At 38.3% G+C, this 27,075-nt stretch overlaps 1 long non-coding RNA gene and 1 pseudogene across 1 annotated transcript in view; one reads left to right on the top strand and one right to left on the bottom strand.

Moving 5' to 3' along the window:
• The window catches only part of LOC135968483 (uncharacterized), a 169,763-nt gene that overhangs the window by 115,692 nt on the left and 26,996 nt on the right, over window positions 1-27,075 (top strand). The window lies entirely within an intron of this gene.
• LOC102127163 (chloride intracellular channel protein 4-like) lies at window positions 2,119-27,037 on the bottom strand (annotated as a pseudogene).

Raw genomic sequence — 27,075 nt, 5'->3', positions numbered from 1 at the left:
TTTGCAACAAAAGAGTTGAGGGTTAAATAAAAGTTGCAATATTGAAATGTTATTAAATGATGTATAAAATTTATGATGAATACTTTCAAATAATACAGTAGCAGCCAAATAAATTGAATGAGGGTAAAAATTTACATTTTTTTCCTCTCTGGAAAGAGATCCCACATACCCTTCAATACAAATGTAAAGCAAACAGCAATTACAGTTTATTTTTCAACTCACAGAAGGGGCTCTTTAGATTGTGGGTCTTTTTGAGCTTGTTAAATTCCTTCATTCAGCTTTAATTTGAGAATCAGCAGGATACAATAGTAAGTGTCCGATGTAGGAACTTTGTCTTATTACTCAACCTTCAGTGGCTTAAAACTGTTTCCACATGAGTAAAAGAAGTAGTAGGTTTCATCCTAAATGGCATGTTATAATTTTGCCATGTGTCTATGTGGTGCTGTGAAGCCACTGGAGTTCATGTCCATATAACCCTGGCAGTTACAGTTTTAAATGCCATGGAATAAACTCCAAGAGAAATTTCTCAATCTTTCTGATTTGCTTTTAACAGTTGAGTTAATTCTATGAGTATTTAGCTAGCCAGTATAAACTGTTGTAAAGGATGTTTACCAGACTGATCAATCACATCTACTTGGTCACAGTTAATTAACATCTAAACAGACTCAGTGTGGGAGAGGATGAGAAGGAAGAATTCATCCTTCTTCATTGTGCCTCTAGGAAAGATTTAAAGTTGTTTATTTTATTTCAAACAATGTATTGACAGTAAGACTGTTCATTATTACTCATTGCAATTAGACTAGAAGTAGTCTGTTTCATTGAAAATTAATAATGTGACTACCTATTATTCATTAAGAGCCCAAAATTAAGAAGCAAGCAAACAAGCCAAAAAAAAAAAAAAAAGAAAAAAGAAAAAAAAAGATCTATAATCCCACCGCCAAGAACAATGGATATCATTTCAGAGTATAAATTTGCAAATATTGTTTTATATGTGTGTTTAGAGACTTTTGCTATGTATGGGTACACATTTTTTCAAAATACCAGCATTCCATATGTGCTATTTGTGATGCATTTTATTTACTGAAATCCATTTCATATCACATTTCCTCATGTCACTGAGTATGCTTTTAAAGCAATAATTGTAATAGGTTCTAGCATTTTAATTGTTCAGATACACTAAAATAGTAAAAAAAAAAATTTATCGGATCGGGCGCAGTGGCTCATGCCTTTAATCCCAGCACTTTGGGAGGCCAAGGCAGGTGGATCATGAGGTCAGGGGTTTGAGACCAGCCTGACAACATGGTGAAACCCCATCTCTACTAAAAATGCAAAAATTAGCTGGGCGTGGTGGTGTGCCCCTGCAATCCCAGCTACTCAGGAGGCTGAGGCAGGAGAATTGCTGGTACCCGGGAGGTAGAGGTTGCAGTGAGCTAAGATTGTGCCATTGCAGTCCAGCCTGGGTGGCAGAGCGAGACTCTGACTCAAAAAAAAAAAAAGAAAAAAAAAAGTTTTTTGCTATTATATACAGTGCTACTATATTCTCATAACCAAACATTTGTGTACATTCTTATTTATTTCTATTGGATAAATTCCCAGTAGTTGAAGTAATACCTTTATCGTATACTAGCTCACATATATATCTATATATCTTGTCCTGAATTTTCTAATCTCCTACATTGATCTATCTACCCATTCCTATGTAGTTCCTCACTCTTTTAATTATTATTGGTGATATACTATTTCAAAAGATTTGGTTTTCTTTAATATATTTTCAGATTCCCCAGCCTTCTCCAATAAATTAATCAATGTCATAAATCCCATAGAATCGAGGATATTTATCTCTAAAGTCTAACTTATTTTGTTGTATTTTAATCATCCAATGCCTTCCCTACCCAAAAGTGGGTAATCGCTAATCACCAACCTCTACCTACAGTTTTCTTTCATAAATTTCTTGAAGGTTTTTTTTCCCCCCACTAAGGACAATTTTTCCCCGAGGGCATTATGATCAAATTCCAGGCTAATTTATCACTAATTGTGCTTACAGAGATACGATTTCCTATTTTCCACTATTCATTTTGCTGTGTCTCATTTTCATTGTTCATGCTACTATTTCTGTCTTCACTGAGGGTTGTTATTTTCTTCCTTTGCAGGGCTTTTCACCTTTCTTAAACTCCTGTGTGGCACAGAGACATTTACAACCCTAGTTCGTTTTGCAGCACACACCATTTCTCCTTTTCTTTCTGCATTTCCATTGATTCTGGTGTTTGGAGATGAATATGGATCTTCCAGTCCACTGACTTTTTCCTGTGGATTTCACAAATGAAAGAAAGGAGACACTTAGCCACTCTGATATATCATTGTGAAAATTATTTTATTTACATACGAGATCAAAGGACAGCAAGTGAACACAGCACTCATTTCTTAGAAAGTAGAAAACATGAAATCTTCATAGAACAGCTGAGGAATAAGGAAAATCTAAAAAAAAAAAAGAATACAACAGTGTTCGTGGGAACTTTATGATCATAAATGGTATTCATTAAACAAATGTTACAGCATGGCTTTGCTTACCAGGCAACTATCTTAAACTTACAGAAAAAGAGAAGAGACCGTCTTAGAAAATGACATTTTAGAAGAAAGCAAGTGAATAGAAAGAGACAGCAACATGGGTACACATAAGAGGCAGACAGAAACAGATAGGAGTCTACATAGCCCTATGTCTGTGTGTTTGTGGTGTGTGTGTTGTGCATATGGTGTATGTGTGCTGTGTGTGTGGTGTACATATAGTGTGTATGTGTGTGTGCATGTATGTGTGGTCTATATGTAGTGTGTGGTGTATAGGTTGTGTGTGTGTGCATGTGGTGTGTGGTGTATGTATTTGTGGTGTGATGTGTGCAGTGTATGTGTGTGTTGTATGTTTGTGTGGTGAATGTGTGGTATATGTACTATGTGTGGTGTGTGTGTATGGTATGTACGGTGTGTGGAGTGTATGTATGGTATGTGCATGTAGGTATGTGGTGTATGTGTTTGTGATGTATTTGTGTGGTATATGTGTTGTGTATGTATTGTGTGTGTTATATATGTTCGTGTGTATGGTGTAGTATATGTGTGGTGTGTGTGTTGATGGTGTGTGTGTGTGGTGTATGTGTGTGGTGTATATGTGTGGTATATATGTGTGGTACATGTGTGGTATATGTGTGATGTGTATGTTTTGTGTGTGTGCTGTATGTGTGGTATGGTGTGGTGTGTGTGTGTGTCTGTGTGTGGTGGAGAGATAAATGTTGGAGAATGCCTTTATGAAGTCATATCTTTAATGATGTCCCAATGAATTCATTTCAAAGAAATCACAAGGAATTCATTTCAAAGTAGTTCAAGAAGTTTGTGCTGGGAAGAGGATGGAGAAAGATAATGTTAAGTAGATTAACTAACACATACCAAGACCCATAAGAGAGAATATGGTTTCTAACTGCAAATAATACAGTTTATACAGAGTACATTGTATGCATCACATAAAATTGTAGAGAGATAAAAGTGTAAAATGAAGAGATTTTTCCTTTGACTCAGAAATCCTACTTCTTGGAATCTCTCTCAATAATACACTGGCAATGACTAATGTACACAGCATTATTTGTAATAGCACAAAACTGAAAATAACTGAAGTGTCATTCAAAAAAGATTGTTTGAATAAAAAATGGCATATCTATATAAGTAAGAACTATGCAACAATAAATGGTAATTAGTGCTGTCCCAAATCAATTTTTAAACAAATATAATAATGTACAGAGAAGTATTTATAGTAAGCTTTCTTTTACACAAGAAAGGGGGATATGAATATACACACACACAGTAGTGTCATGTAAAACTAATGCTAATAGCATGTTCAGTTATGGAGCTGGTAAGGAACAGAACAGAGGGGAGCAGCTTTGGAAATGACATTTATGGGTTTGTACCTTGTTATATTGCTTTAAATTTACAATCATGTAAAACCTTTATATAATAAAAAATCAAACACATAGAAAAGAAAGGAATTTTTTATTTCTGAATCAGGTCATGACTGGATTTAGTATTTACCCTCACAAAGTAAACTTTTATAAAAGTGGACAAAAAGGTGTGAAGCAACTGTTTGCAGCACTGAACAATAGACAGGGTGTGGCTGTTATCCTCACAGGGAAGGGAAATGCATGAGGTGAGGTCTGCATTCACTCTAGCTTTTTGCCTGGGTCAGTTCCCATAACACAACTGAGAAGTAGAGCCTAGATAGAGATCAATGGGTGTCACTGAATAGAGAAAAAATATAGATTGAAGCTCAGGGATTTTGAAGTTGCTAGAATTTTGGGGACGGGATAAAGGAGAAGAGCGAACTATGCAGAGGCAAAGCTCCAAAAATCTGTACAAAGGATCCCTTGAATCTTTGGCTGAATACTGAGTCTATGTATAAAAACGAAATTCCAAAGAATTGGTCAGACAATAGCTACAGGAGAACAGCGAGCTAAACAGGACACAAGAGGACATACTGCCTGTGAGTCGGAGTGAAGAAATGATACTTAACTTATGAAACATTTATTTGCAACCACAGAAAGGTTGTGCCTCAGGAGTTGGGTTATGCAAGCTTAAGGCTGTCCTCTACAATATGGTTAGCTTCTAGCTACAGGTGGCTACTTTAATTTAAATGAATGAAAATGAAATAAAATTTAAAACACAGTTATTTGGTCACAGTAGTTATATTTTAAATAATCCATAGTCATATGTGGACAGTAGCTATGATATTTTAAAGAGTGCAGATTAATAACATTTCCATTATCATAGAAATTTCTTTTGGATAGCACTGATTCAGGTAAGGGCTATTCTAGACCTGCTTTGGAAAGGGTAAAACCAAGCCTTGACACGAATCAGCTGACCTGTTAGTAATGAGCCACCTTCCAGAAGAAAACAAAACATCCTTTAAAGGAAGAAAAGGAAATCCAGACTCTCAAAAATGTAGCATCTATAATGTACAGCGTCTAATAAAAAATATTAGGTATGAGAGAAACAAGAAAATGACATTCATAATCAGAAGACAGTCAATTGAGTAGACCCAATAGGTCAATCGAATAATAGAGATTTTTGGAATTAGTATAAAATAGCTATTGCAAACGTATTAAAGTATTTAAAGGAAAATATGGATATGATGAGTAACTCTATAGAGAATCCCATCAGAGAGATGAAAATTACAAAAAAAATCAAATTGAAATTCCAGAAATAAAAATTCACTGGATAGGATTAATGGCAGGTCTGACACTGCAGAATAAAAAAATACATGAACTCAAATACATGACATCGAAACTGTCTTTGCAAATACAATGACAGTGAGAGAAATCTGGCATGGCTGACTCCATCTTGCTTCTATTCTCACTAGCTGACTGTCCTCACTTATTCCTGGACATAAGTGAAGCTAATCATGGGAGGAATTAATTTATAGTTTAATTTTGAAGCAAGGATAATAGTCCCTCACTAAAACTGATCTCTTCCTTGTTCAGGCCCTGAAACTGCCTTTGTAAGATGAATAAAAGGCCATAAGATTAGGATTATGGGAGGGGCCTGAATTCTGCTAAATGTAGACAATAGTTTCTATAAACCCTTACTGTCAGGAGTCATGTGGCCAGAGGTCACAAGATTTGTGACTTCCCAGTTGCTCCTGTAGATAACGTCACTATTGTAGAACCTAAGATTGGTCTTTTGAGATGTTTTTCAGACTGATCCCATACAGACTCATGACTCTTGACTCAGCTAGTCCTGTGGCCCCCACTTAGAGGTGGATTTAGTGCACAAGGACTGTTTTCCACACCTCTTTGATTGCATTCTTTACCAATCAGCAGTACACATGCACTACCCCCTGACTGCCAACCTCTTCTTGAAAAACTCTAATCTCTGAGCTTTCAGTGAGGCAGATTTGAGTGATTTCTCCAGTTCTTCCATGTGATTTGCCTTGTGTTAATGAAACTCTTTCTTTCTTTCTTTTTTGAAGAAGTCTTGCACTGTCACTAGGCTGGAGGGCAGTGGTGCGATTTCAGCTCACTGTAACCTCTGCCTCCTGGGTTCAAGCAATTCTCTTTCCTCAGCCTCCTGAGTAGCTGCAATTACAGGTGCACACCACCACAGCCAGCTAAGTTTTGTATTTTTAGTAGAGACGGAGTTTCACCATGTTAGCCAGGGTGGTCTCAATCTCTTGACCTTGTGATCTGCTCACCTCAGCCTCCCAAAGTGCTGGGATTACAGGCATGTAAACTCTTTCTTTACTGCAATACCACAGTCTCAGTGAACTGATTTTGTCTGTGCAGCAGGCAGGAAGAACTTGTTGGGTAATTATAACATTAGAAATTCATTTATGCAGAATCACACACACACACACACACACACACACACACACAGAGAAAGAGAGAGAGAAAGACAGTCATATACTGTTTGTTATGACAAAATAATAAACAGTATAAAAAACATGTTTTTGGAGTCCCCAGAAGAGAAAAGAGAGAGAAAAAATTGTATCAGAAAAAATTATTTGAAAAAATGTCTGATAAATTTCTAATTTTGATGAAAACTCTAAAGTCACACACCTAAAGAGGATTTAACCTCAGTCAGGATAAATATAAATAAATATACACCTAGATACATTATAGTCAAATTTATAAAAATCAAAGGAGAAAATCTTAAAATTATCTAGAGGAAAAAAGACATATATACTAAAACAACATTAAGAATGATTGCTATCTATTAAAAAATAATGTAATAGACAAAATGAAATTACCCCTTTAAAAAGAATCCCCTATCCCCAAACTGTCTATCTAAAGTTCTATATCAAGAAAAATTATCCTTCAGTTTAATTTAATTGTGGTCTACATGTATGACCATCTTTCTAAAGGGGAATTTAGTGTCTTCTGTGTCAGTCTTTTATATTACATTTTGCCATTTAATGTTGTCATATTGGTTCATATCTTAATACAATGTAAATAGTTCTAATCTATCCTCTAATATCTGCCCTTAAGATGTGTGAAGATAACAAAATATGCACCCTTTTATCTTTTTTTGTTCAAGTAAAGAAACTCAATGCCTGCCATAGTTCCTCATATGACTTAATTTTAGAGCCTTCAGAATTCTGGTTACTCTGTTTGAAATGTATTTTTGTTTAGTTTATATCTTTCTTAAAATGAATGTAATTCCAGAAATAGATATCATTCTCCAAGTATCATCTAAACAGAGGAAAGTATGAGAAGAACCTTCCTTATAAATTATGAAAGATTATGCATCTGTTACTTTAGAATTATTTTGTGTAATTTGAAAAAAAAACAAAAAACAAAAAAACTACAAAAGCTTATCTGTTTATCTGGAAAGGAAAATAAAAATCTCAGGGCTCCAGACTCACTATGTCAAAGGGAAAAGTCAAGTTTGGGAACTGAGTCATGCAAAGTTGCCTCCCATTTTTTCCCCCAAATAGATAGCTGCGAAAATAAAAGACTACATACCTCTCTCACAATTTGCTCACACGTAAATTCCTTGTGGGCCCCAAGATATATAAATAAGAGACAGAAGTCTTACTGTGTCACCCAGGCTAGAGTACAGTGGTACAATCATAGCTCACTCTGGTCTCCAACTCCTGGGCTCCAGCAGTACCCCTACCTCTTCAGCCTTCTAAGTAGCTAGGACTACAGGCACTTGCCAATATGCCTGGCTATTTATATAAATATATTTTATGGAGATGGAGTCTCACTATGTTCCCCAGGCTGATCTCAAACTCTTGACCTCAAGTGATCTTCTGACCTCAGCCTCCCAAAGCACTGGGATTGCAAGCAGGAGCCACTGTGCCCAGCCTGACCCCAAGATCTTTACCCTATAACAATTGTGTTGAATTTCACCCTGACAAAGTAAATTAATAGCTTATCTTCACAGGTATGGAACAAGGGACAGAACTAGAAGTCATCCATCTGCTCACCTGAGACAAATGCATATTTGACTGTTTCCTCTCCTCTATATTTACTTTGTCTTATGTAAAAATGGAGATTCACTGAGCACAAGATGAATGCATAATTGGCTATTTCTTTATCCCTCCATTCACATGTAAAATGTGAATTCAGAGAAAGCTGATGGAAGACTCAAAACAATGCAACTGCCTGTCATCTTTATCTACCCTTGCCCCCATTTTTTCTTTCTCTTTTCCCTACTGCTTGCTCTTTCCTCCTTAAATATAGAAGTCCCTAAACCCTCTTTGGAAAAAGTATGAATCACAGATATTGCTGGTGATTTTGTGTTCCTTTTTCCTGAGCATGTCCTCAACTTAGCAAAATAAACCTCTAAAATTATTGAGACTCACCTCTGTCAATTTCTTTAATTTAATATATATAAAACAATGTTATATCATTGTTTATTTATATGAACTCATAGTCAACTAAAACCTCTTAATCTTTTTAAATGTAGTTTGCTAAGATACCTTTGCTCTATTTTGCTCTTTCTTTTATTGGTTTTAGGTGTCCTAAATCTTAAAATCTGAAGCCAATTCTTAAACAGTTTAATCTGGTAAAATTTAGCTTCATTTTTTAATCTGCATTTTTTTTCCTGGGAACTTGTGTTTGCCAGTGAATTTAAACTTTCACATTGGAAGACCCAGGTGAAAAATGATGTTTGTTTGTTTTTATAGTGTATGCATTCTAGTTTCCTATGGAATTGATTTTTTTTTCTTTTTGAAAAATATTACATCAGTGAAGAATTTCAGTTTTAGGATATACAGACCAGATGCTGGACCAGAGCATAAGACACTGAGAGTCATTTTAGAGGACTCAACCAACTGAATTCATGTAGGAAAAAAATTTCTTTAAACCATAACCAGCACTATCAAAGTTGATAAATTTAAAGGCTTCAGAAATGATATCTGCTAGAAATCTAGGGCTTCACTTGAACACATAGCAGTGCATTTGAATGAAAACAAAGTAAAGAGCCAAAACATTTTTATATTAGTCTGTTTTCATGCTACTGATAAAGACATAACTGGGACTGGGAAGAAAAAGAAGCTTAATGGACTTCCAGTTACACGTGGCTGGGGAGGCCTCACAATCATGGCAGAAGGCAAGAAGGAGCAAGTCATGTCTTTCATGGATGGCAAGAGGCAAAGAGAGAGAGAGCTTGTGCAGGAAAACTCCCGTTGTTAAAACCATCGGATCTCGTGAGACTTATTACTGTCATGAGAACAGCATGGGAAAGACTGACCCCCATGATTCAATTACCTCCTACCAGGTTTCTCCCACAACATGTGGGAACTGTAGGAGTTATAATTCAAGAGATTTAGGTGGGGACACAGCAAAGCCATATCATTCTGTCCCTGGCCCCTCCCAAACCTATGTCCTTTTTACATTTCAAAACCAATCATGCCTTCCCAACAGTCCCCCAAAGTCTTAACTCATTTCAGCATTAACTCAAAAGTCCACAATTCAAAGTCTAATCTGAAACAAGGAAAGTCCCTTCTACCTATGATCCTGTAAAATCAAAAGCAAGTGAGTTGCTTTCCAGATACAATGGGGGTACAGGCATTGGGTAAATACAGCCATTTCAAGTGAGAGAAATTGGCCAAAACAAAGGCTACAGGCCCCATGAGAGTCTGAAATCCAGCAGGGCAGTCAAATCTTAAAGCTCCAAAATGATCTTGATGCTGATGCAAGAGGTGGGTTCCCATGGTCATGGGGAGCTCCAACCATGTGGCTTTGCAGAGTACAGCCTCCCTTCTGGCTACTTTCACGGGCTGGTGTTAAGTGTCTGAGGCTTTTCCAGGTGCATAGTGCAAGCTATAGGTTGATCTAACTTTCTGGGGTCTGGAGGATGGTGGCCCGCTTCTCACAGTTCCACTAGGTGGTGGTACCCCAGTAGGGACTTTGTGTGGGGACTCCTACCTCACATTTTCCTTCTGCACTGCCCTAGAGAGGTTCTTTATGAGAGCCCCACCCTTGCAGCAAACTTCTGCCTGGACATCCAGGTGTTTCCATACATCCTCTGAAATCTAGGTGGAGGTTCTCAAACCTCAATTCTTGACTTCTGTGCACCTGCAGGTTCAACATAATGTGGAAGCTGCCAGGGTTTTGGGCTTGCACCCTCTGAAGCCACAGCACAATCTGTACTTTGGCCCCTTTTAGTCATGGCTGGAGCAGCCGGGACACAGGGCACCAAGTTCCTAGACTGCACACAACACAGGGACCCTTGGCCCAATCTAGGAAACCATTTTTTCCTCCTAGGCTTCCAGGCATGTTATGGGAGGGACTGCCATGAAGACCTCTGTCATGCTCTGGAGACATTTTTCCCATTTTCTTGGGGATTAACATTCGGCTCCTTGTTACTTATGCAAATGTCTGTAGCCAGCTTTAATTTCTCCTCAGAAAATGGGATTTTATTTTCTATCGCATTATCAGGCTGCAAATTTTCCAAGCTTTTATGCTCTGCTTCCCTTTTAAATCTAAATGCTTTTAGCAGCACCCAAGTCACCTCTTGAATGCTTTTGTTGCTTAGAAATTTTTTCCACCAGATACCCTAAATCATTTCTGTCAAGTTAAAAGTTCTGCAAATCTCTGGGGCAGGGGCAAAATGCCACTAGTCTCTTTGCTAGAACATAACAAGAATCACTTTTGCCCCAGTTCCCAATGAGTTCCTCATCTCCATCTGAGACCACCTCAGCCTGGACCTTATTGTTCATATCACTATCAGCATTTTTGTCAAAGCCATTTAACAAGTCTCTAAGAAGTTCCAAACTTTCCCACATTTTCCTGTCTTCTTCTGAGCTCTGCAAACTGTCCCAACCTCTGCCTGTTGCCCAGCTGCAAAGTAGCTTTCATATTTTGGGGTATCTTTTCAACAGTGCCCCACTCTACTGGTATCAATTTACTGTATGAGTCCATTGTCATGCTGCTGATAAAGACATAACTGAGACTGGGAAGAAAAAGAGGCTGGGGAGGACTCACAATCAAGGCAGAAGGCAAGGAGGAGCAAGTCGTATCTTAGATGAATGGCGGCAGGCAGAGAGAGAGAGAACTTATGTAGGAAAACTTCCCGTTTTAAAATCATCAGACCTCGTGAGACTTATTCACTCTCATGAGAACAACATGGGAAAGACCTGCCCCATGATTCAATTACTGCCCACCAGGTTCCTCCTATGACACACGGGAGTTGTGGGAGTAACAATTCAAGATGATAACTGGGTGGGGACACAGCCAAACCATATCGATTTTTTTCCTAAATAGACCTCCCTTTGTTCTTTTACTCTGAGACTGTTAACTTGTTGCCTTATCTCTGTTGTGAACTCCTGTTGAAAACATTCTTATTTGACAAAGGCATTTTTGTATTCACTGTACACATTTTTTTCTACAAAAAGATCGATATATATATATATTTTTTTTCTTGAGGTGAGAAATGAAAAACCACAAAGGCTTTACTGGTTACTGCCTTATGTGGTAGCCTTTATGAGAGCAGGCTTTTCAGTAACTCATTGTCAGGTTATCTCACACTTGTCAGTTGAACAGCTCCACACTTCCTTCTCCAAGGCCATAGTCATTACTGAGCATGGCATGGGGTCCTCATTCCATCACTTAAGCGTGGCTGTGGAAAGAAACTGCTACCTGGACTTCCGGGCAGCTATACAATCCTTAGAAGTGGTGAAAGAAGCATCAGAAGTGGTTCCCTGAAAGTACTCTTCTCTGAAAGCAGTGTCAGGCAGCTAGTAGAGTGCCTGAATGAATGGAAGAGGCAAAGAATACACCTTGAAAGGATAAAAATCCCATATCACAGGCAGAGTTTGGACAGCATGGATTGAAAGTAGTGTGTATAATATACAATCACTTACGTTCTGCAGATGGTCAATTAACACAAGGATGGGATTTTAAAATATCTTTCTTTTAAGATATATTTTCATATGGTGAAATGCACAGATCTATTTTTTACTGTGGTTAAAATGCATAATGTACAAATTGCCATTTAAACCTTTTCTAAGTGCGCAGTTCTGTTGCATTAAGTACATTCCAGTTGGAAATGCACAGATCTTAAGTGTACGATTTGATGAGTTTTGGCAAATACATATACCTGTGGCACTAATATATCTTTCAAGATATTGAACATTTTTGTCATTCTCAAGAGTACTTTTATTGTCCCTATGTCCCTCAAGCGTAAAATTTAAATGATTTACTTTTCTCCATTATATGATCTTTTTCATTAAATAGCATGTAAAAAGAATTGTAAGTATAGAAAAATAACACAAAAAGAATAATCCACCAAGGCAAATCATAACCCATACTGATACATCAAATCCTTAAGTAAGCCAATGACACAGCAAGAAATAATATACAGAAGTAAAGAAGTTTAAGAAAAAAAAATTATTTAATTTTATTTTGAGACAGTATCTTGCTCTGTTGCTCAGGCTGGAGTGCATTGGTATGATCACAGCTCATTGTAGCCTTGAACTACTGGGCTCAAGTGATCCTTTCACCTCATCCTTCCAAATAGCTGGGACTACAGGCATGCACAACCATGCCCAGCTAATGTTTTCCTTTTTTTTTTTTCCCCCCGGAGAGATGGGATCTGGCTATGTTCTCCAGCCTGGTCTCAAACTTCTGGCCTTGAGCTTCCTCCTGCCTCGGCCTCCCAAAGCATTAGAATTACAGGTGTGAGCCACTGTGCCTCATCTACAAGGTGTTTGTAAATATAGTGCAACTATACATTTTGTTTTAGGATAATAGAATAATTCTTGAGGTCACTGTCTCACTCATCTCTCCCAAGAAAGTTTAAAATAGTGTAGGGTCACTGAGCCCACAATTCTAGGGTTCTCTCACCTCGAAGATTTCCCGTTCCATATAAGCTGCTGAAACCACCAAGTTTTGGCTACACCTCCAAGAAGAACAAGGAAAGCACCGGGGGGGCAAAAATGGATTCATAGCATCATTTATCCCTGATGAAAATAATGTTAACTGGATCTGATGTGTTACTCTTGACAATCTGAGAACCCGGCTGAACCTTTATTTCTTTGTCACTTTGGTGCATTTGGGAGCACTGGCCAGAATGACCAGAATGACAGTGTGGTTTAGATCGAGATTGTGGAACAAATGAAATAATGGTGAGAGACACCCCGTCCTCCCGATCACTGAGCAGAATCAATAGATGCCTATGGTTTAGTGTGGCCTTAGAAGGTACTTCTGGACATATGCTAGGGCGTGAAAGGGTGGAGCTGTTAGGGCAGAAGGGAAATTGATGGAGATAATGGGGAAGAGAATGTCCCCATTTGTGTCAGCATGAGATAGAAATGGCACTGGGTAGTTACAGGAAAATGGAAAACCTCAAACAACAGCTAAAACAGAAACTAGGCAAAGAAACCACAGGATAACAGAAAATCCAAAACAAGGGAGAGAAAATGGCCAAAATCCTGGTGGGGTGACATGTCCATGACTCTTCCAGGCAAACCCAAATAGGGGAGAAAGGGGTGGTAGGAGTGGAGGTGCATCCTGAAATCATCTCCTTTTCCAGAACACCTAATGATTATTCCATCCTCAGTTAAAGAAACACTCGTAAAATTAGTCAAGCTTTGTGTGCATGACTTGTTCTCACAAGCATGCCTGCACTTCTCTCTTAAGTGTGTACTTTCGCTTTACAATAAAAGCTTCCTGCCTTTCACCTCATTCTGACTCGTCTCTGAATTGTTTCTCGTGGTGGTGTCAAGCACCTGGAAACTAGCTGGGGCTGGGGTCTCACTAGCATGCAGAGACTCTCCTGGGGTCACACTGGCATCCGGAGAGCCTCCTGAGCCCTCCAGCAACAAGTAGATCTGGTAGTAGCTTTGCAACTTTGAGAGGGGGTTGGAGATTTGGCATGAGGGGTAAATGCAGTGGACTGAGACTTTAGACAAGTGGGCATGGGGTCTTTGACCAGGCGCCAGTGGTAGCTTTCCATTCTAGCTGCTCATTTCCTATGGATCCCCCAGCTGTGGTGGGCATTAAAGTTGCCCTCGGGTATTTTGAGTGGCAGCGTCTGCTCACCCTGGATAGACCATCACTATCCAGCTGTGCCATTTTGGCATGCTCCATCCTTCCTCCGCTCCTTCTCGGCTGCTGATTTTAGAAACAAGACAGACCAGGGAAGTCTGACTATTTACAAATACTATAATCTAGCCTGATCTTCAGGCCTCTGGCTGCTAGACAGCTCCACGGAAGGGATCTCAACTATGTTAGGGTACCCCCGGTCACTTGAAAAGCTGCCTTTCTCTGGAAGCAGATGGCTCAGAGTCTGTTTTGTGAATGAGGGTAAAGGTGCCAGATCTGGCTAGTTTTAGCATCAGAACAGCAATGGAGAGTAGGTCCTGTGCCTTTAAAAAGTTGGCTTCCAAGGGGGTAAGGAAGAGAGATGTCTTTGTCATCTGGATTTAGTGAATTAAATGCCTACCATTTTAGGTGATCCCCTTCTTGAGCATGCACTTTTGGAGAGTATCAAAACCTGGAGTTCATTGTGAGGGCAGATAGACTAGGAAATTAGATGCACACCTGTTCAGTCTTTTAACATGGGGGTATATCCTCTGTGTGAGGGGGTTCTGAAGGCCTGTGAGATTGAGACTGGCCTTTACTGGTGCTGATGGAGGCTCCTGCTACTGCAAGCTGGGCTGCCGCATGGAGTCATTGTTAAGTGGAGCTGTATAGACTGCAGGGCTAAGCAGAGGGGTTGGTGTAGATGATGTGGTGCCAGCTCTGCATGCAGCCCTCTTTGCTATAGTTGAGCTGCATTGAGTGCTGCTGATGGAGTTCTACTTGCCACTGCATGCACGTGGCCAGCCAGATGGTAAATTTTCTGCTTCAGTGTTCATTAAACCCAGCTCATGGTTGATGCACAGCTGAGTCATTCCCTTTGCCAATGGATGAGACAGTGCCTCTGACTTTGAGGTCTGCACAGCTCACTTCCAGGTGTGCAGATCCCAGGAGGAAGCATGGATCAATACTGGGCAGCCTGAGTTATTCAGCTGGAAATGATCTTGCGAACTGCCTCTACATTGACAAAACGGACATCAGAATATTCAATAAATGTATATCCAAAGGAAATAAATGATGGAAGCCTTTTTCCCCTCAGATTCTACTTCATTTGACAACTTTGAAAGACATTTTCTGAGAGGTTTGGCTTTGGGTTATACAGATATTTTTGAATATAAACTTAGTACTGGAGCAGTTTCACAGAAAACAGGGGATAGTCCAAAAACATATAATGGCTGGTGGAGAACATCAGGAAAATTTTCTCTAGGAAAAATATTCTGTCTCATCTTTGAAGAGAAAAAGAAACCTCTTTATCCATTTTAAAGCAGGTTTCCCCAATATATTTATATGAAATTAAGTGAGGTGGATAAATTGGCCTTCCTATATCTTAAGGGAAATCCTCAAAATGAAGAGATAGGCACAGAACTATATCACAAATACCTGTAATATTATAAATCATAAATACTTAAAACTTTTATGGTTTCTACTGTGGGGACAATCAAGACTGTGCTTCTTGGTCTAAGAGAATGCAGGTTCTGGACAGGCTCCAAGTATTGCCAATTATTTAAAGTCACCCACCCTTTGAGGGCATTTGGGAGAATATGCTTGTGCTTCAGTCCTGTGAAGTAAGAAGTGATTGCAGCATGGGTCGAATAATTCACATGCACTATTAGCAGAGTGCAAAGTTAACAAGGGACAGACTATGTTGGGTTTTTTTTGTTTTGTTTTGTTTTTAATTTGTCAACTTGACCAGGCTGCAGTCTCCAGTCTTTCAATCAACACTTGTAGGTGTTGTAATAAGATTTTGCAGATGTAATTAAAGTACCTAATCAGTTGACTTTGAATAAGAAGATGATTCTGGATAATCCAAGCAGGCCTGACCTAACCAGCCGAAAGCCTTCGAAGCAGAACTGAGGCTTTCCCAAGAGAGCAAGTAATTATCCTACATACAACAGCTTTAGCTTTGACCCATGGAGTTATATTTGGAGTTCTTGTGAATTCCCTCCCTGACCACTTGCCCTATGAATTTCAGACTTGCTTAGCCCATCACACAATTATGTAAGATAATTCCTGTAACAAATCTTTTAATACATCTATCTCATATGGGTTCTGTTTTTCTGGCAGGTGCATACAGCTCACATTCAAGAGATTCTCTGCTTACTGAAATTTTAGTTTATCTAACCTTTGTGACTTCTACAGATCTCTGATACCTCTAAAAAGATGACTATTGTATCTCATTTGTTTTTATCTAGTTGTTGTAGTGGGAGTTTTGGTCTCCCAGTGTCTACTGTAGACTCTCCCAAAAGATACGGAGTAGAAAAGAAGGAAGAAACGGTGTTCTACTTACAATGTGGTTCTGAAATTAGTTGTATAACAAGGTCTAAATATTTACATTCCGAGACATGGCTATAGTTTAATATTCCAAGTATTGCCTGTACATGAATTCTTAAACCTTAAACTCAATTTCAGTAGCACATAGAGTTTTACAATGACTTTAATATTCCCTATTGCAAAGTTAAGTAATAGGACTGGAGTCATAAAGAAAGACATGTGATCCTGTATAATGGAACTCCTGACACCTGATGGGAGCATCCTGTACATCAAGAGCCAGTATATCCTTTGCTCATTTCGTTTCAACTGCCATTTATTTCTTCAAGGTGACTTCTTATGGTGCTACTTTTTGCTTTGACTTTATTCTTTTTCATTTCTTGTAAATTTCTTTGGAGGGGGATGCTTCTTAACTTATTTGTAAGGCTGTATGTGTGATAAAAATCAGGCTTAGAGCAGAAAAATAAATACAAACAACCAGCATAGGGCATGGGCTGTAAAATGGGCAGCTGTCTAAAGAAGCCCAGTTGAAACAACTGGAGATGCGGATGTGGGATCTGGAGTGAGAAGCAAGGCAGAGTCTGTGGTGACGCTGAATCTTCACAACAGAAATAAGTGAAAAGAAGAAAAGGCTTGATTAGGAAAAGAATATGCAACGCGCCTCACATGCATGGGGCAGCCTGTTCTATATATGGCTTTTGCCTCATACTAAAGGGATTTATGTATATGTTTTCCACAGTTACCTGAGAGCTCCTACAACTCACTGTTCACTTTTGATTTCAGACCTTACTTCCCCTTAATATCCTCTACCAACTACCCTCCATTCTCTCATCCTCCAACCCTTCCCCCTGCCCCTTGACTTTGTCTCAGAATGTTATGGTCTATTGTACAAAGGCACAAAAAGAGCCACTATACTCCATTTTGTTGGCTATGTACAGCTAACTACATCCTAAAAAATTGTTGCATTTTAAAAATAACAATTTACATCCCATAAGGTATCTTCATTTATGGACATAAGCTCTTTTAAACGCAATAGCAATGCTACACCTGACAATTACTTTATCTGTATAAGGATGTAGCATTTGTGGTTACATTTTATAAAGATATGAAATAAAAAAATTATGCTAGGAAAAAAGTTACAGTTCCAAAATTATTTAAACTTGATTTTAGTTTTCAACATCGGAAATATTGCAATTACAGCTCAGAAAAATGAGGAAAGGCCTCTAAGAGACTCTTCTTGCTGAAATGTGATTCCAAATAAATAAATAAGCATACTTGAATTGATAATAAGGCTTTGAGCTATTCAGCTTAAAAATAGGCTTACCCCATTAAGATTATTAAACTCAGAGGCATATTCTGAAAAGAGCTTTTGAAAATGGATTTCTTGCAAACTGTCATCAAATATTCATAGATAAAATAATTATGTGGAAAGATAAAGGGATGGTGGAAATTAAAGGGGGCTGATAATAAAGGAAACTGGATTAGATAGTTATGCAAACTTTCTGAGAGGGAGAATTTTTTAGAGGAGGTTGGCTTGAATCTTAGACTTGAACATTTGAGCATCTGTTTTTTTGCTCCTCATTTCTTCTGCCCTGGTGAATAAAGTGCATGGATAAGCAGAGGTGACAATTGCTTGACTGTGACGGAATTTAACTCCCATATGGGTTTGTATTCTTTGTTGCTTTACAGTCAGTGTTTTCCTTACCATGAGTATGGATGAGGCTATGCAGTGTTCTTTGCAACCTTTATCATGTCTAACACAGTTCAGGGAAGTGTCACTGAACAATAGGCTGGTGGCTGAGGAGAACACTATATACTCAGTTTCATATTTCCTTGCTAAAAGCCAACACATAAGATATTTAAATTTGTATGGTCGTATAGCTAACTGTGACTGGAAAGAGAGGGATTTGCAAATTTAACCAACTTAATTATTTTATACCTGAATATTTGATGATAGAAGTAGGAAATTCACTTTTTTTTTTTTTTTTTTTTTTTTTTTGAGATGGAGTCAAGACTGTGTCACCCAGGCTGGAGTGCAGTGGCAGGATCTCAGCTCACTACAACCTCTACCTCCGGGTTCAAGCAGTTCTCCTGCCTCAGCCTCCCGAATAGCTGAGACTACAGGCACCTGCCACCACACCCGACTACATTTTGTATTTTTAGTAGAGACGAGGTTTTGCCATGTTGGCCAGGCTGATTTCGAACTCCTGACCTCAGGTGATCCACCTGCCTTGTCCTCCCAAAGTGCTAGGATTACAGGCATGAGCCAACACACCCAGCCCAGAAATTCATTTTTAAAAGAACTTTGTGTAAAACTCTTCCTATATGAAAGTCTTCTTGTTTATATTTCCTAATGCTGTCTTGAGTAGTAGCTGGAAGTTTAGACTATTTGCCCTTTTCACTTACTTTCCAAATCACTCCAATCTGTGTGACTCTGTCTTTTGTTGTAATCAAGGCTCAGTGAATAAACCAGCCACCTTCTAACCAAAGTAGACAATTTACCTCCTGTATTGACCTCCACACAAAATTGTCTAATGGGTCTCTACCCTGCCCAAGTATCCGCTACCCTCTGAGTACTTTCTCAACCAGACGCCTAAAGGAAACAGATGCCTAAGTAGGGCAGCTCTGGAGCAGAAATTTGGTTTCTGAATTGGCAAAGATACCTATTAAGTTACAGAAAAATATATCTACATTTTATATTTTATAGCATGCAAATAAATATGTGTATAAAATATAAATATATTTAGGTTATGAATCTCTATATATATACATAAATCAGTGTCATTGATTTAATAGATTTTAGCATTTACTAGAAAATGAATTATTGAATATGTAAAGATGGCTCACATAAATATGCTTAAAATACATTCATCACAATGAGTGTGAATGTGTTTAAAACAAAGACAGTTTCACAATATTAATAGCTACCAAGAGATATTCTACATGAAATTTATTTGATGTTTTATACTAGAAAGATTAAGGACTATGGAATGTTTCCCTTGATCATTTAACAATGTAATATTGTATGCTTGTAACTATTAGGCATCGTCCTAGGTTCTAAAAATAAAATTTTTAAAATAGAGGAAAAACTCTGCCACCAAGGAGTCAGGGAGACAGAGGGTAACAGCGCTTAAATGCTATAGCATATAAATTCCAGGAGGATGAGTGTAGTACTTGATGGCCACCTAGTCCAGATGGGGTCAGATGCCATCCAAGTGAGTTGATGTTTGAGCAGAGTCCCTGTATCCTTCACTTTCTAAAGCATGAGTGTCCTGAGCCCTATTCCTACAGGATTCTATTCTAAGGATGTGGTCTTCACATTAAAGAGCATCATGAATAAACACACTGAAGTGTTAATAGCTGATGATGACTTCGTGTGTTATCTCATCTCACATTTTAATAAAGAACAAAAGACTTTATGTCTAGCTCATGTAGCTAATGATGGACTTAAAAATAAAAAAGCGTTAATAGCAAATGATGGACTTTCAGGGTCCGGTAGTACAGTTAATTAATTTGGATGAAGTGTTTTGTCTTAGTGCCTTTAAATTACAGATGCAATTTTGCAGATAATACCACTGTTCTCACATTTCTCCTCTCTTTAGCTGCTGTGTGCTTCTCCAGTTTTGCATCCATAGAATTTTAGGAATTCCAGGACTCCGAGCTAGATCTCAAAATCTCATGAGCCCAGAAATCAATCAGAGTATAAAAGTGGATACTCGTCTCTACTAAAAATACAAAATTTAGTTGGGTGTTGTGGTGGGTGCCTGTAATCTCAGCTACTCAGGAGGCTGAGGCAGGAGAACTGCTTGAACCCAGGAGGTGGAGGTTGCAGTGAGCTGAGATCCTGCCACTGCACTCCAGCCTGGGTGACACAGTCTTGACTCCCTCTCAAAAAAAAAAAAAAAAAAAAAAAGAAAAGAGAATTTCCTACTTCTGTCATCAAATATTCAGGTATAAAATAATTAAGTTGTTTAAATTTGCAAATTTTAAAACTGATTTATAAACCAGCCAACAGGTATCTAAGGAAATGAGTTTCAAACTCCCCTTAATAATACCTTTTGTCACCACAACACAATGATCAAAATCAGGAAATTAACATTGGCACAGTAGTGTAAACACAACTATAGACCTTATTTAAATTTCACCAACTTTTCCACGAATGTCCTTTTTCTATGCTGGTATCCAATACAGGTTCTCAAATAGCATTTAGTTGTTATTTGTCCTGAGTCTCCTCCAATATATGATTGTTTCTCAGCCTATGCTTGTCTTTCATGACCTTGACACTTTTGAAGAGTGCTGGGCAGCCGCTTTGCAGAGTGCTCTTCAACTTAGCTTTGTCTGATGTTTTCTCATGATTGGATTGAGGTAAGGCACTGTTGACAGGTATGTCACAGAGAGGCTGTGCTGTTCCTAGTATATCATATCAAGGGCACATGGTATTCATATGTCTTACTGCTGGTGATGTTAACCTTAGTCGCTTGGTTAAGGTGGTGTCTGCTGGATTTCTTAATTGTGAAGTTTCTCTTTTCCCTTTGTAATTAATAAATATCTTGGAGGAGATACTTTGACACTATGAAAACATCCTACTGCTCTTCAAATTGATACCTCAAATTCCCACCCCCACACCACACATTTCATTCCAGTCTTCCCTCACTCTTTATTTGTAAGGAATATGTTCCCAAACAATGAGAAACTTGGCTCTAATTATCGCCTATATTTACTTACTTTTTCAATCCTAGCATAAATATAAAATGGCTTTAGAATTGCTAAACCATAATCCTGTGAGAAACAAAGTTACTAATTAGATTACAGTTTTTTTGTATAGAGTTCTTTGTCTTTAGCCTTACAATGTCCAATTAAAACATTGTTTTCCAAAGATATTTTGTTCGGTTAATTCTCTTCTTTCTCAGTATCTTCGGTGGTATTAAAGTATTCATTCATTTAGGCTTATTTGTTACTGCGTTATTTTATGTTGAGTCTTTTCTTCTTCATCCTGGCTGAATTTAACTGTCTACATGTTTTGGGATATTTTATAATATGTGAAACCTTATAGAAGTTTTAAGAATTAGAGCTATGAAACAAGAATATTCAAAGAATTATCACTACCCATTCCTGTTTCTTCTTTTTTTCCATCCTGTTAACACCTACCCTCCATAGGTAACTACTATTTTTAGTTTCTGGTTTATACTTCCTGCTTTTTTTTACAGAAATGAACAGATACATGTCTATGTTCTTCTACCCTGTTCTTACATGAAGGGTAGTCTACAATAATATGGGCACTTTACTTTCTTCATTTAATATCATACCACAAGAATCACTTGGTTTCTGTTCATAGAGATTTTCCTCATCCTTCTTTATAGGTGTAATACTACTTTACATGGAGGTTTACTCAATCACTCTCCTATGTATGGGCATTTGGGTTCTTTGTGTAATTAAAACAATACTCCTCTGATGCTTTGTAATTATATAAAACACTGCAGTGTGCAAATTCACTCATATATATTTCTGTGTAGTAAAAATATACTTTATTTTTAAGTGCAATAGCTGCTAACAATATACACTGATTTTGATGTTCCAAGAAAATACATGTATTCAATAATAAGCTTTCATTTGCCTCTTCAAGAAATTCCAAAGAAAATACTCCAGTTCTGTTCAACATTATGCCTTGAGGAGTTGAAATGTTTTCCATGATAAAAATATAATTTGTGCGGCCCACACCTTGATTATTTATAAAAGATGGAGTTTCTAAAAACCCATATATATCATCAATGAATACTCCCTTCTCTTTGAATTCAATGCTTAATTCAAATTGATGTAAGACATTGGTGAATCAATAAACTTGATGAAATGTGTCCAAATGTTCATGAAAAAATACATTTCTATTTCCTCTCCATTTCAATTTGTAGATATTTTCTAAATGGGGTTTTTAAGCGCACAGAAATAAAAGCTATCTACATGTAACTCTAGAGAGGTTAAAAATACAGCACACGAAGTTAACATGCCTGAATCCTAGGGCTGATTCACTTAGTGTAAGAATAAATGTCAGAAATCTCTTAATTACATATAGATTGCGTAAGAGTTTAAAGATAAATTTTGAAAGCCAGAATTACCAAGAAATAAAATCTTATTTGAATTTTACCACAAAAGTTAACACTCCTAGTAAAAGAAGACAATAGAATTGTATAGAAAATTCACATCTACATCAAAAAAGAGAAGTTTCATCAACTAGAACAGTAGAGCGCTGTTCAACTGTTGAATACGAAAATTTCTCAGAATCCCTTGGAAAACAACGAGACTTTCCATTCAGACTCCAGTCTCCTCATTTAAGTAAAACAAAACAAGGTGTTTAAATGAAGGGGAATGATTTGTTAGGTTTAAAAATAGAATCAGATGTTTTCTATTATGTTAATTCATACACTACATGAATTGCCCACCATAAAAACTTTTATGTCCCAAATTTCTGAAGATTTTAAGCTATGATGTTTCCATAAACATACACTGAGGTAAAAGCATGTTGTAGGATCACACTTTTAACTAGCATTCGTCCATTTGCCAGTTTTCATTGCATTTGACTAACTTCCCAGATAAAGTAATTTCTTTCTACAGAGAAAAATAATTCTGCCTTCAAAATAATCATAATAGACCTGCCTTCCTTGAACGTCTAGATAAATGGCCAAGTGTAATCACTGGATACATAAAAAACGATGAAGATAATAAATAAAAATGAAAATACTTTGCATTTCAGAATGTGTTTTTCATCACTCTGTTTTGAAGAATGAAGCTCTTTCCTCTGTTAGCCCTCCACTCTGCACCACTTGGTCCACCATTCGCTGGAAAGAACAGACCTCACCTCTCTTGAATCTTTTTTATACATTCGACTATAAAGCAAGGTCCAATATCACTGGAATGAATGCTAAGTTGCCACTATTTTGAGAGTAGGCGAGGAGTGATAATGCCTGCCTGTGTACTGTACGGATGGGACGGTCTCACTCACTAAAGCTACTGCAAAATAATTTCTCAATAGATAACTGCATAGTGCTTCTTCCTTGAACCAGATAAATCATCATCCAATATTTTATTTTATTTATTTTTTGTTTTTTTGTTTTTTTTTTTTTTGTTTTTTGAGACGGAGTCTCGCTCTGTCGCCCAGGCTGGAGTGCAGTGGCGCGATCTCGGCTCACTGCAAGCTCCGCCTCCCGGGTTCACGCCATTCTCCTGCCTCAGCCTCCCGAGTAGCTGGGACTACAGGCGCCCACAACCGCGCCCGGCTAATTTTTTGTATTTTTAGTAGAGACGGGGTTTCACCGTGGTCTCGATCTCCTGACCTTGTGATCCGCCCGCCTCGGCCTCCCAAAGTGCTGGGATTACAGGTGTGAGCCACCGCGCCCGGCCATCATCCAATATTTTATTACAGAAAGATGGGTGCTCAAACTTTGATCAGCAGTAAGGAGTTTTAAGAAAGGTAAGGCAAAGGAATCTCCCTTAGCCAAATGGATACAATACAGAGCTTTTTGTATCTTTCTATATTAAGCTAATTACTGATAGGTTCAAAAAATGAAGTATGCTTATAAAAAGCTGCTTCCATAAAGCCAGTGCTTACTAAGTGTTAGCATGTCAAAGGGAGAAAACATTGTGATTTCAAAGTAATACACTTAAAATTAAAAAAAAAACAGCAACAAAAAACAGCCTAGGAGAAATAGTACTTCCTATATAAGTTAGGTATCAAAAATTAGTAAAAATGGGCTGGGCGCAGTGGCTCACGCCTGTAATTCCAGCACTTTGGAAGGCCAAGGCAGGCGGACCACAAGGTCAGGGAGTTTGAGACCAGCCTGACCAACGTGGTGAAACCCTGTCTCTACTAAAAATACAAAAATTAACCGGGCGTGGTGGCGCACGGCTGTATTCCCAACTACTCGGGAGGTTGAGGCAGGATATCGCTTGAACCCGGGCGGCAGAGGTTGCAGTGAGCCGAGATCGTGTCACGGCACTCCAGCCTGGGCAACAGAACGAGACTCCATCTCAAAAAAAAAAAAGTAAAAATGTACTACAGTCACAACCACAGTCCTTTGGAGTAGTAGTTAGAAAATTTAAATTTTTTATATAAAGAATTGTCAGCAAGTTCATCCTCCCTTGTTAGAGGACAAATAATTTCTTATTTAGGACTTCAATTTAAAAACAAAACAAAAAGCCCTTAAAAACAAAACAAAACACAAAGAGGCAGAGTGCTGTTCCTCAGGTTGGTTATAAACAAATTTCACTCAAGGAAGTGCAATGAGTAAGATCAGGCAAGACTGTAGTAAATACACATTTGCCATGACTATAATTTAGTCCAAAAAGAATGAACAATCCTCTACACAAGGTAAATGGGGTGAGAGAGTTGGTAATCTGTTGGTAATCTGTGTCTATATTAAATATGCTCTAGGAACAAAAATTTACGTGATATTTGGTTAAACCTTAGTCATTCCTTAGGTTAATTTCTGTAAATGTTAATTTTTACATTGCTAATCATTTTACTGCTATAGCTACATCAACTAAATATTAGTTTATGTAGTATTGCTCAAGAGATCTACAAATAATAGCAAGCTCTTTGATTACCTAAAAATGAGCTATGTAAACTAAAGGAAGAAAGCAATAATATTCCAAATGAATGGTACAGGGCACAATACGTATGACAAACAGAAATTCAGAGAGAGTATAAGGTACGCATCAGTTTATCTTATAAGGACAAAGTGCTTGAGGAAGGTCTTGAGAAACCTCCCTCCCTCCAAACTTTTAGCATCTACATTGTGTCAGATGTTACAATTGGTATGAAGGATAAATGCTTTTAGGCAAGAGTAAAAACTTATCTACAAAGCAAAATAGCAAAGTCTAGTGTAGTGACTTTTTGTAGAAGGCTTTCTTCTCTGGTTTCAATATTCTTTAGTACATATCCAGGATAAACTAAATTGAAACAATATTTTTGATACAGTAGCAATCTTTTTATATACTTTTACTAAATTTTACAAAATTCTAAAAATTATGTAAATTTTTGGTACCATACATTATGCACCAGTTTGGGGCTGCCTGATGAAGTCATGGCTACTATTTTAATATTAAACATTGCACCTGAAAAGTTCTGTCCTCTATATTATTGGGCACAATGCTAAGGGCTCCTAAGAGATGGCAAATTACCTCTATACAAGGCTCTTGTATCGGTTCGAACCCCTCGTGTGCACCAACAAACAACACAAGGTGGTGTGGAGCAACACGCTCTTTTTAATGACCACCTGGGTGCAGACGGGCTGAGGCCTAAAAATGGCGTCAGGAGCAAATGAAGACGGGGCAGGGGTTTTGTAGTCTCCTGTAACAGGAAGTGTCTCAGTCTGACACCGCTACGCGGTACCTTGATGGCCTCTCTCTCGGTCTTCAGCGAGTACGTGTCTTCCGACCAGCTCTCTTCCTGCTTCTGCTGTGTTGCTGACGCACACGCTGCTGGCACAAGTGGCCTTGTGCCTTGGGACGGGCCTGAGGAAGGAGGAGCTATTCATTTCCTTAAGCTTTCATGCCCCAGGGAGAATCTTTCAATTTAAAGTGAAAAGTTTGTGATGTAGCCTCCAAATTTGAGGAGAGGGGGACATGGGTACGAGGGGCAAGCAGGGTAAAAGGATTTTAAAATAATACGGCTTTGGAGTGTATACTTTAGGATAACTACTATACCTTGCTTGTCTATCCTTGACCCTAACCTTGAATAACTGCATGTTCTTGCAAAATGCAATTTCTACTCTGTAAAAAAAGGAGCAGTCTGTTAGGAAAAGCATATTAGGGCAAGATATAAAGACATCTCTATCATAAATGTGATTTTACTTGTTCGGTTTTTGGATACATCACTATAGGCTTTTTCAACCTTCTTACCATGGGGACAGGTGTTGGGTAAACTCATCCGTTCTGTATGCATTAGCTAGGTAGCTCCATACGCCAGTCATTCTTTTTGGAATATCAAAGCTGTGATATTTTTTGGCCACCACCTTGACAATATGCAGTTTGGGCAGCAGGTCAGCTAATGTCATTTCATTGCCAGCCAGAAATTTACGTAGAGAAAACTTAATGTCCTCCATACTATTTTTATCAATTTCATCAGAAAGGAGAGGATTCAGATATTCGTTCAGTTTCTGCAGGATTTTCAAGAGACTCTTCACCACTGCTTCATTAGCCTCTGGCATTGAATTTTTGATACATGCATGCAGAGTTTGGCAAAGACGTCCATTCCAGCAATATTTGATTCTGCGTGTTTTGGTGAAAGCTCTAAGTACTTGGGCGGGCATAAGACGTATTCAAGAAATTCCTCAATCTTATTTACATCTGTTTTGACCTCATTGTTGAAAGTTATAAATGGTGGGTAGGTCCCAAGGGGCAAATTTTGCAGGTCTGCAGGCTTCCTTTTCAAGTCAACAGTTGTAACACTAAATACAACTCCTTTGAGCCAAAGAGTCATGAAGAGCCTCTGGGAAAGGGGGCAGTTTCCTGTCATTTCACCATCACTGCCAGCCTTCATGAAGAGCTCGATGAGGGGCTCTGTCCTCCTCCTTCAGCCTGTTCGGTAAAGCCCATTCAGCAATATCGACAAGGCCATGGCCTACTCAGCTGGGCTCCTGGAACGGCGGTGGCTGCCTCTGTTCCGGGGCAGCTCTGGTTGCTGGCTCCCGCCATGCTGCTCACTGGATGGTCCTCATATATGTTTCTGAATTGTGGGAGGTGTGGCATCAGGATA

Source organism: Macaca fascicularis, chromosome 1 (assembly GCF_037993035.2).
Source record: "Macaca fascicularis isolate 582-1 chromosome 1, T2T-MFA8v1.1".
Classification (NCBI taxonomy): Eukaryota; Metazoa; Chordata; class Mammalia; order Primates; family Cercopithecidae; genus Macaca; species Macaca fascicularis.
This window is presented reverse-complemented; position numbering and strand designations above follow the sequence as displayed.